The following is a 9,618-nucleotide window of genomic DNA, read 5'->3' as shown; positions in this document are numbered from 1 at the left end:
TTAGACTATTATCCCCAACCACCACCTTGAGGAAACAATGCGGTAGGAAATTCTTTCATGACCTTTAAATCGCCAAGCTCTCAGAGTTCCAAGGAACAGGTTGACCCAGTCGAGGCAAGAGCCTGGCTAAAGGAAATATAGGAATCATTTGAAATTCTAAATGATTGATGAAGCATAAAAGACTGTTTTTGTCACTTACCCTCCTAAGAGAGAGGCCACCCACTGGTGAAAGGCTAAGAAAGGCACGGAGCAAGAGATTATAATAAACTGATTTAAGTTCAGTCATTTGTTTTCAGGAAAGTACTTCCCAAGGTTATGGAGATAGTGTAAAATCTTTAGAGCCAGAACAAAGGCAGACGAGTATGATGAATTATGAATCTAAGTTGTAAAAGTTATCAAGATTCGTTCTAAGGACACGAATCCAGAATGACGGGATGTTTGAAATCAATGCTTATGTTGTGTTGGTTCATGAAATAAGGATAAGAGAAAGGAAAATAAAAAGAAACTGAAGTGGAAAGGAATATAAAGGCAATAGAGTTTGAGGTATGATAAGGGAGTTGGGTATGAGGAAACCCTAAAGACTCGTAGCAATAGAAATAGAAAAGTATGCATTCATCAGGATGAGGGTGATTCACCATGAGTTAGAATTGATGGTTGAGGGCATAAGAGATACATATATTTTATCCCCTGTAAGTTGGGAGGATTCGAGGAAACCTTGAGATAATTCGAAGGATAAATAATGAGACGCGGATAGACTAAGGAGACAAGAAAGTAAGAAATTAAGAAAATTGGATGAAGGAAGTGACCTTCAAGAATGTGAAGTGTAAGACCGGTGGCATGATACCCAGAAAGGGAGACGCCAGGTATGAAAGATATCCCAACATTGAGATGACTGTTGAGATAAACAACAAAAGTAAATAAGGAATTATTAAGAAGAAGTTCGCGTTGAACACGACCAATATCTTCCAGAACATCCTTGTTATCGTTACCAAATTAGGCAAGAAAAGCGGATAACCGTTGTTATCTTTTGGAGGCCATATTGATTGACCTCATTTTGAATACAGATGTTATTAGTGAAAATTAGGCATATACTATCGAGGTGGGAATGATTGAATAAGACACCCTTATCAGGGATATATGATTTGATTTATCCATGGAAGGATGAATGTACCTTTTTAAAGGTGGAATTAAGGATAGAACATCGGTAACTTAAAACGAATCCTAGGGGAATGCATAAAGGTTGGCATTTCACCCTTAATAGGGATAGTATGAGTTTGGACAGTATGAATTGGAAAGGATTAAGGTAATAACAACCTTTAAGAATCAGTGGAGAAATTTTTTCAGAAGTATATAGACAATGATTCTGGTATTAATAAATGGTATCTTGATATGCCCTGTATCTAGGGAATACAGGAGGAACGATTCAAGGATAACCTTAGAGGTTTTACAAGGAGAAAGGTAATATTTAAAATTCTCATGAATAAAAATGTTGATAAAGGAAATATGACGTAATTATAATGATGCCAAGTGGGGCACGTGTTAAATCACGGGAAAGTATGAATCGAATCAGTAAAGGTCGAAATTGTTCAGGGCAGTTAGGTCCTAAGATAAAAGATGTTCTAAGTATGATTGAGAGTCAGTCGTGACAGTGATTAACCTCTAAAGACTGAGGCAATAACTTATGGAAAAATGGTTATTTTTTTTTACTCATCTGATTTTAAGGAAAACATCTTCACTCAAGCAGTGATTGGAAATGAGGTAGAAAATTTAGTGAAGGTGGTTAAAATGACATTGATTGTAAGGAAATATTACTATCAGGAAGGGCCAAAGAGGTGGCCGACACTTTAAGTGTAAGAAGATAATTATCGGCGCTCGTGCCAGAAGAATACAGTAATAATGGTTAAAGCCGTGAAGGTTGTATTATGGTTTGGAAGATTGACATTCCTTCTGATGACTGTGCAATACCCAACCATAATAGTAGTTGGTAAAGGTTTAATTCGTGTAATCGCCATGAGCGGGCTATCTATCTCAGAAGATACTATCTTGAGATAAGCTAGGACCATGTTTCAAAAAGGACTAGACGAACCCTTGAGTTAAGTCTTCTATTTAAGGCATACGATTAAGAATGGTATTAACCTGCTATCGTTGCTTTAACTGAAACTCTTCTACAATTTTATCTACTTCATGTCATGAAAGTACGTCAGAGTTTGGAGTGTTCTGCATGAATTATGATTGGTGGTTATGTTAACTCCTTAGAAGTATTCTATATGACATGTATGGACTCCGTATGGTTAGATATTAAGATTTCATGGAAAGTGAATGACGACAGTAGGTCAGTGGTGGACCATAGTAATGCAGCAATGATTCTGCGAGTAATGAGTCGATTACAACCGTGAGAGTTGTATTGGAATGGATGTTGAGATTGAGTACCACTAATCGGGTCGTGGTGGTGTATAAGTTACCATTGAATAGACTAATTAAGTAAATTATTTACCTATTGAATATTTATTCCTCCTTATCAATAGAGGGTCTTATGACTATACGAGAAAGGTTGCGATGCAAGCATAGAATTCTAGTAACGATGATATCTAGAATGAAATCCTAGATTCGATTTTCGATGTCGAGGGAGCTTCAAAGGTGATTGTGTATAAGCTCGAGGAAGAGCAAGGGTCCATAGAATGATGGACGGAATAGAAAAAATATTTAAGCATGTGAAATGCGATGCGATAATACTTGATATATATACACATATGTTTTGTTCTCCTATGACAAACCTCTATAGTTCAGAGGTAGGTTCCAAGCCAGATATTTTGTGGCAGTATATTTTTTTTCATATATACAATTCTCTTCAATTCGTTCTTTTATCTTCTTTTCATTTCATATAAACTGAGAAGAACAACCCTTCCAGAAGGGGAGGTATTGCCGAATGACTATCTATCTGTGTGATAGAAGCCGAGTAGGATACCAGCTATTGTTTAATTGCTTGTCAAGTACTAAAGGCTGGCCACCTTCTGTACTAACTATGCAATGTAACAAGTGTTCATGATCATAGTGATCTCTCAATGAATTCTTTTACTTCTATATGATGGATCAAGCTTTCAAAGATAGAAGCAGCTAGAAAGGAGTAGTATCAGTACGGTGGTATTCTGAATCTAACACATTCGTGATACTAAGGTTGACGTGGTTATTAAAAGGTTATAGAACGCTAACGAGCAAAAGTATGACCAATATAGTATTATGTATGGAAGATAGTAATGACTACGAACTGGAAAAGAGTGGGTATTGAGAAGCAAAAGCTATAATGCTAGAAGCTATGATGAGAGTCTGTGCAATAGACTTGAAAGAATTTGAAATGGTCACTTAACACGGATTGAGTTTTCTTACGACAATAGATCATATGTCAGTATTGAGATATCGCCTTATGAGATCCTTGAGGGAAGACAATGTCGATCTCCCTTATGTTAGGATGAAGTTGTAAGAGCGCAAGATGCTCGGACCCGCAATAGTCCAAAGGACCAGGGATATAATAGATCTAATCAGAGGATGGCTGGTAGTAACCCAAGATGGACATAAGAGGTATGCTGATTTGACTCGAAAGGACAAAGAGTATGAAATAGGGGACTTAGTAATGTTATAGGTATCCCTTGGAAAGGATTGATGAGGTTCGGAAAGAAAGGAAAGCTAAGTCTACAATTTGTTGGACCTTTGGATATATTAAGACGTATTGGGAAGCTAGCATATGAGATAGCCCTACCCCCAAACATGTAGCAAGTTCTTAACGTGTTCCACATATTAATGTTAAGGAAGTGTAATTCGGATACCAGATAAATAGGGGCATATGAGCATATAGACATGCAACCCGACGTAACCTATATGGAGCAACCAGGAAGGGTTATAGAGTGAAAAGGAACAAGTGTTTAGGAGAAGGGTTATCAAACTATTCAGAGTTTGATGGAAGAACCACAATGTGGGAAAATTTACTCGAGAGTTAAAAAGTGCAATGTTAAGAGAGTATCCCTATTCATTTTCTATCTAATTCCGGGACGGAATCCTTTTAAGGAGGGGAGACTGTAATAACCCCCAAAATTTTGAACTTTTTGTAACCCTTATGAATAGTGTTTTTGCTGAATGAGAAAACTTTTCATGCCACACTATGTAGGGGTTCTGTTATGGATATTCTGAGATTTTATTAGTACTCTATATGGTATATAAGTGTATGTAAAGATCGTCAAAATCCAATTCCGAACACTTTGATTTTTCCTGGAAATCCACTAGATACGGAAAGAATTGAGTATAAGGTAACAGGATAAAAATGATTTAAATAAAAGGATTATAAGAGAGGATCATAAAAGGAATATAATGTATTGAGAAAGGCTAAGGAAACCCAAGTAATAAGATCCCGGGTATGATCCCTCAAACGAGAAACGAGAACGAAAGTTAAGCGAATCGTATAACAAATCAACGGTCATTAGGAAAACAATTAGGAAGTTAATCAAGGAGGTTAGGGATGATGAGGTCATCCAACCAATAAGAAGAGGGCAAGTAAGGGATGATGACATCATAAGCATGACATAAGCATGACATAAGGGGAAGGAGGTGTGGTTGATTTAAAACCACACAAAGTTCAAGGTTAGAAAGGTAATTAACCAAAAATAAAACAAAAACAACCAAGCTAAGCTAAACAAATCAAAAACACAAAATCATTTCATTTATCCCACATTTGCTCTCGGCTTTTCTCCATTTCAAGAAGTAAAATTTTCAAAATTCAAGTTCCAAGCTTCCTTAATTGGTAAGTTAATTATCTAGTACTCCTTATGCATAGATATAGCTATCCTATGAGTTTAAGCCACCAAATCATTCACAATCTTCTCCAAGAAATCAATGAAGAAGACAATGAATAGTGATTTCAAGGTTTTTAACTTGATTTTTCTTGTTTTTCCTTTAAGATCCAAGCATCCCTAAGACATCCCAAGGCTTCTTAAGGCTTCCTAGCTACTCCAATCACTTCAAGGAAGGTATAACATCTCCAAACCCTAGCTTTACTTTTTATATTAGGATGATTTTGATAGTTATGGTAAAAGAGTAGCTTGATGCTTGTTGGTTTAGAGTTTGGGTTGGAATGGTAGTGAATTGAATATTGAAATCTTATGGTTTGGTTAAAGGACTTAAGTATAGTTTAAATTCAAGTTTAAGGATAAGTATAAATTGTTAATATTGAGTTGATTGGGGCTGTTATGATGTAGTATGGATGGATGTTGGTTGTATGAATGAATTGGGATAGATTGGTGGTTGAATTGGAATGGTATAAAATTGGGAAATCGCGTAAACATAGCCGTCATAATGTCCGATTTACTTTAGACTTCTTTTGTTCATAACATTAGGACCCGAGAACTCCCTGCTAGGTTTTGACCATTGCCATGTTTAGATATTTCATGTTATGAGCTTCGTTTTTATATGTGGTTCGTTTGATTCCGATGTACGGTTTAGGAGAAACGGCCGTTTTAAGTAACGACAGTTTCGCGAACGAATCGTTACCCCTTGCCTTACTTTGAAACATATGTTAAAGACCAAAAAGGGCTAATTGGAGTATGAAACATTTATGTAAAGTGTAATAGGAAGTTGGTAAGACACTCGCGAAGGAATCGCCTTAAAACTCGTAATGGTTAAATTATTAAAAATGGTGGAGCTGAGGGTACTCGAGTGACTTAAGAAAATCATTAAGCGCAAAGCGAGCGTTAGAGTCTAAATTGGTTAAAGTATAGATTTACAACTGACTTTGGTTTAATTCCGACTTATGTTGTTGTTCATAGGTTATCGGACCCACTCTAGGCTTAAGCCTATCCGGGAGCACTCAGGCAAGTTTTCTACCCGTATAACTGTTGTTGTGATGTATATGTGTATATGCGTTATCTTGCGATAAATGCATATTTGTTATTAGCAAATTCTTGCGATATATTGTAGCATGTGATATGGTATATATGCATGCCTGTTTCATATTCTTGATTTATATATCTGTTGGTTCAAATACTTATAGTTGCATAATACCTATGCTAGAGATAAGCGGTATTTGAGTTTACCCTTAGTATAGGGGACCCAAAGGTGAACATATTTCTAAACCGGGAGTCGATGTTCCCGAGTATAATATATATATTTATATATATATATGGTTATAGTTTTCAATACTATTAATCGAATAAGGTTTATTCGATAACTTTAACTTTATTTTATTTAATGAATATTATTTATAATATTCATTCGAGGGCTTATGACTCAGTTATATTATTTAATGAATATTATTTGAATATTCATTTGAGGATGTATGACTCCGTTTATTTTATTTAATGAATATTAATTATAATATTCATTCGAGGTATTATGACTCCGTTTATTATTTAATAATATTCTTTATTTTATTAAAGAATAATGTTTCAATAATCAAACTTATTTTCGATTATTCAAATAAAGATAGTACTTTCGTATAAGTATATCTTTGGTTATTTAATATTCATTTCAAGTATGAGTTTTAAAACTTCTACTTCGATTATTTTTATAAGGATTATCTTTATGAGAATATTATTTAAATAATAATATTCAGATATCTCTAATATATCGGGACTGATTTATTTTAATAAATCAGCAGTACTCCAAACATTCTTAAAAATGTTTTCGAGTCTTCAAAATGATTTTAAAAGTTAGAGCGGATCCCAAAACTCATTTTTATATTTAAGATCTTCCTTTTAAAGGGGATTTAAATACTCGCTCAAAACCTGAGGGATCCGGCTCTGTGGTGTATTTTATATTCGCAACGAGGTTGCGGTTTTGATAAATGAATTGATTACTTTCCCAACGTTCCAGAAGTAAGTCTATCTAATTGAGTCGGCATAAGCGACAAGCTGGGGTACGGTCTATCAAAGTGTAAGTGGCTGGGTGGCAGTCCATCAACGCATAAGAGGCCGGGTGGCGGTCCAGCACAAGGTCCTTATGTGGCCAGGGTGATGACCGGTGGGGGATTCATCCATCTACTAGTAGAAAAGGTTACTTTTTGTTATCTTTGCCTGATCAGCAAGATATCAGGTTTATGCCAAAATTTCTTTTCTTTCCAAATTCATTGGATATTGCAACTCTGTTCATACTTTACATGACAGAGGTTTTCAGGAAATGTATGGGAGATATATATAGGTGTATATATATATCGGGACTTAATGAAGTATCTCGTAACTTCATATCATTCAATAATATTTCAAAGATTGAATCTATTCAAGTATTATCTTATAGTCTCATCTATGTGATGAACTTTTGAAACTAATTATAACTTGAACGGTGGTAGTTCAAGTAGTATTTGGAAAAGATATAAGTATATTGGAGTATCTTGTAACTTCATCTTTTAAACTTATATCTAGTAAATGATTATCTTATGCATGTCAAAGATTTTCAGAAAAATGTTGAGACAAGGTTAGATATATGAGATCACCTTGCAACGATAGTTTTATACAGTTATAAACTGGAACTCTGTGTATATTATGCATGGAAGAGGACTTCCAATATTTTGAAAAGTATATATGTATATATACTGAATATTTTGCGACTTCATCACATTAAGATATAAAACTTGGTTCATTTCTTTTGACCAAGACTTTCATGAGTACTAAGAGAAGGCTCATATATTGTTAATCATTATACATATTATTTTGGTGGGCTTGCTGCTCACCCTTGCTTTCTTCTTTCATCACACAACAACAGATAGAAAAGATGAACATGACCAAGCTCCCAATTCACGAGCGGATAGGAAACGTTCCGCAGTTTCCTATAGGCATTGATGTCGCTGTAGCTGAGGTAGGAACTACCAATAGGCTAGGCTTCAACTTTTGATGTACCAGATTTATGTATATTTATGAATTGTAATAATGGCAAAGAAATGTAAATTTATTCAGAAACCCCTTTTAAGGTGTATTGGCAGATAATTGTGGAATAAAATGACTTGTGATTATTTTTGGATATTCATCTCTGAGACTATAACTTGTGGTGTGTGTTTATTATGGGGTCACAGTACAGAGTAGTTGATTATTTATTAAGATTGGGTGTTATTAAGGGAAATGGAACTCGTGACAACCCGGATCCCCGACCCCGAATTTGGGGGTGTTACAAAGGTCGAAAGGCCATAACCATCCACCATGCTCATATAACACATAAAAGCATGTTAAAACACATAATCTGATCTTAAATATCATATTATCCATGATCTAATCATAAAAAAAAATATGACAAAAATCAGAAAAATCAGAATCAAATTAGAAAAACAAGAATCACTGTTTACGGACAGAAAACGACGTCAAACGCCTTACAGACGAGTCGTTGATAGCATTTGCTATCAGTTTTGTTCAGACGCTCGTTTACCTATGGAATAGGGTATTCGTTTGCGTAAATCGGACACCAGACCCAGATTTCAGCAAATCTGCAGCATCCAATTCAGAATCCGTATCTAATATGATTCTCATAATTAGAACAAACATAAATCATGTATATATCAGTATATATATAGATTACATAATCATCTTATGATTATACAACTCACATGAATATCATATATTCAAAATCATACATATATAAGCATATTATATCAACATCAAATCATGGCGAATCACGTACATGCTCATATATCGAAAACAGTTAAACACATAAACAAATTAAAAACTTTTCGCAAGTAGCTCTGATGCCATTGAAGGGTTTTTAGCACATAAACGCAACGAAAACGTAAATTTAAATCTTAAAAAAACCGAAACCCTCCGCAGGATCCATGCGAAAAATAATATTTAATTCGTAGTTTAGTATGTTTACCTTAAGAAGCTTTACGTTAATGGAAAGATGGAGATCTTTAATAGCGATCCAAGAACGATGAGCGGAGATCCCTAACAGCTGCTCCTCAAGTGTGAAGCACTCCACCGGTATCCACCAAGAGATCAATGTAATGGAGGAGGAAGAGGTTGAGAGAATTAGTTGTCTCCCTCTACTTCTACTTTAGAATTAGGGTTTTTATTTGGGTTAAGGCAAATAGGGTTTATAATAGTATATTTATAGACAAAATTTTCAGCTGAAAATTTTCCAAAAAATATTATTATTATTAACCCTTTAATTGATTGTTCTTATTAATCAATTAACTAATAATTAAAACACCTTTTAATCATTAATCCATTTTCTAAACACTTTAGAAAAATAATTCTCTCACTTGATTTAATTTCCAAAATTAAATTCTTAATTAATAATATTAAGAACTTTTCTTAATTAATTTATAATTAATTAAATCTCATTTAATTAATTATTAAATTTGCTAATTAATTATTTATTTCACAAATAAATAATTATTAGCCATTATTAATTAATTCCTCCATCATTAAATCATTCTCTTTTATGGTGTGACCCTGTAGGTTCAATATTAAGCCGGTAGTAGAAATAAATAATAATAAAACTATTTTATCATTATTTATATAAATTCTTTAATTCATTAAATATGATTAATTAATTAATCATATTTATTCTACATCGTGAGGGATACTTCTCAGCATATCGCGACTATCCGGATAATACAAATTCACTGCTTAGAATACCAAGAACCCATTCAGT

This window comes from Apium graveolens, chromosome 3, assembly GCF_009905375.1.
Source record: "Apium graveolens cultivar Ventura chromosome 3, ASM990537v1, whole genome shotgun sequence".
Lineage (NCBI taxonomy): Eukaryota > Viridiplantae > Streptophyta > Magnoliopsida > Apiales > Apiaceae > Apium > Apium graveolens.
This window is presented reverse-complemented; position numbering follows the sequence as displayed.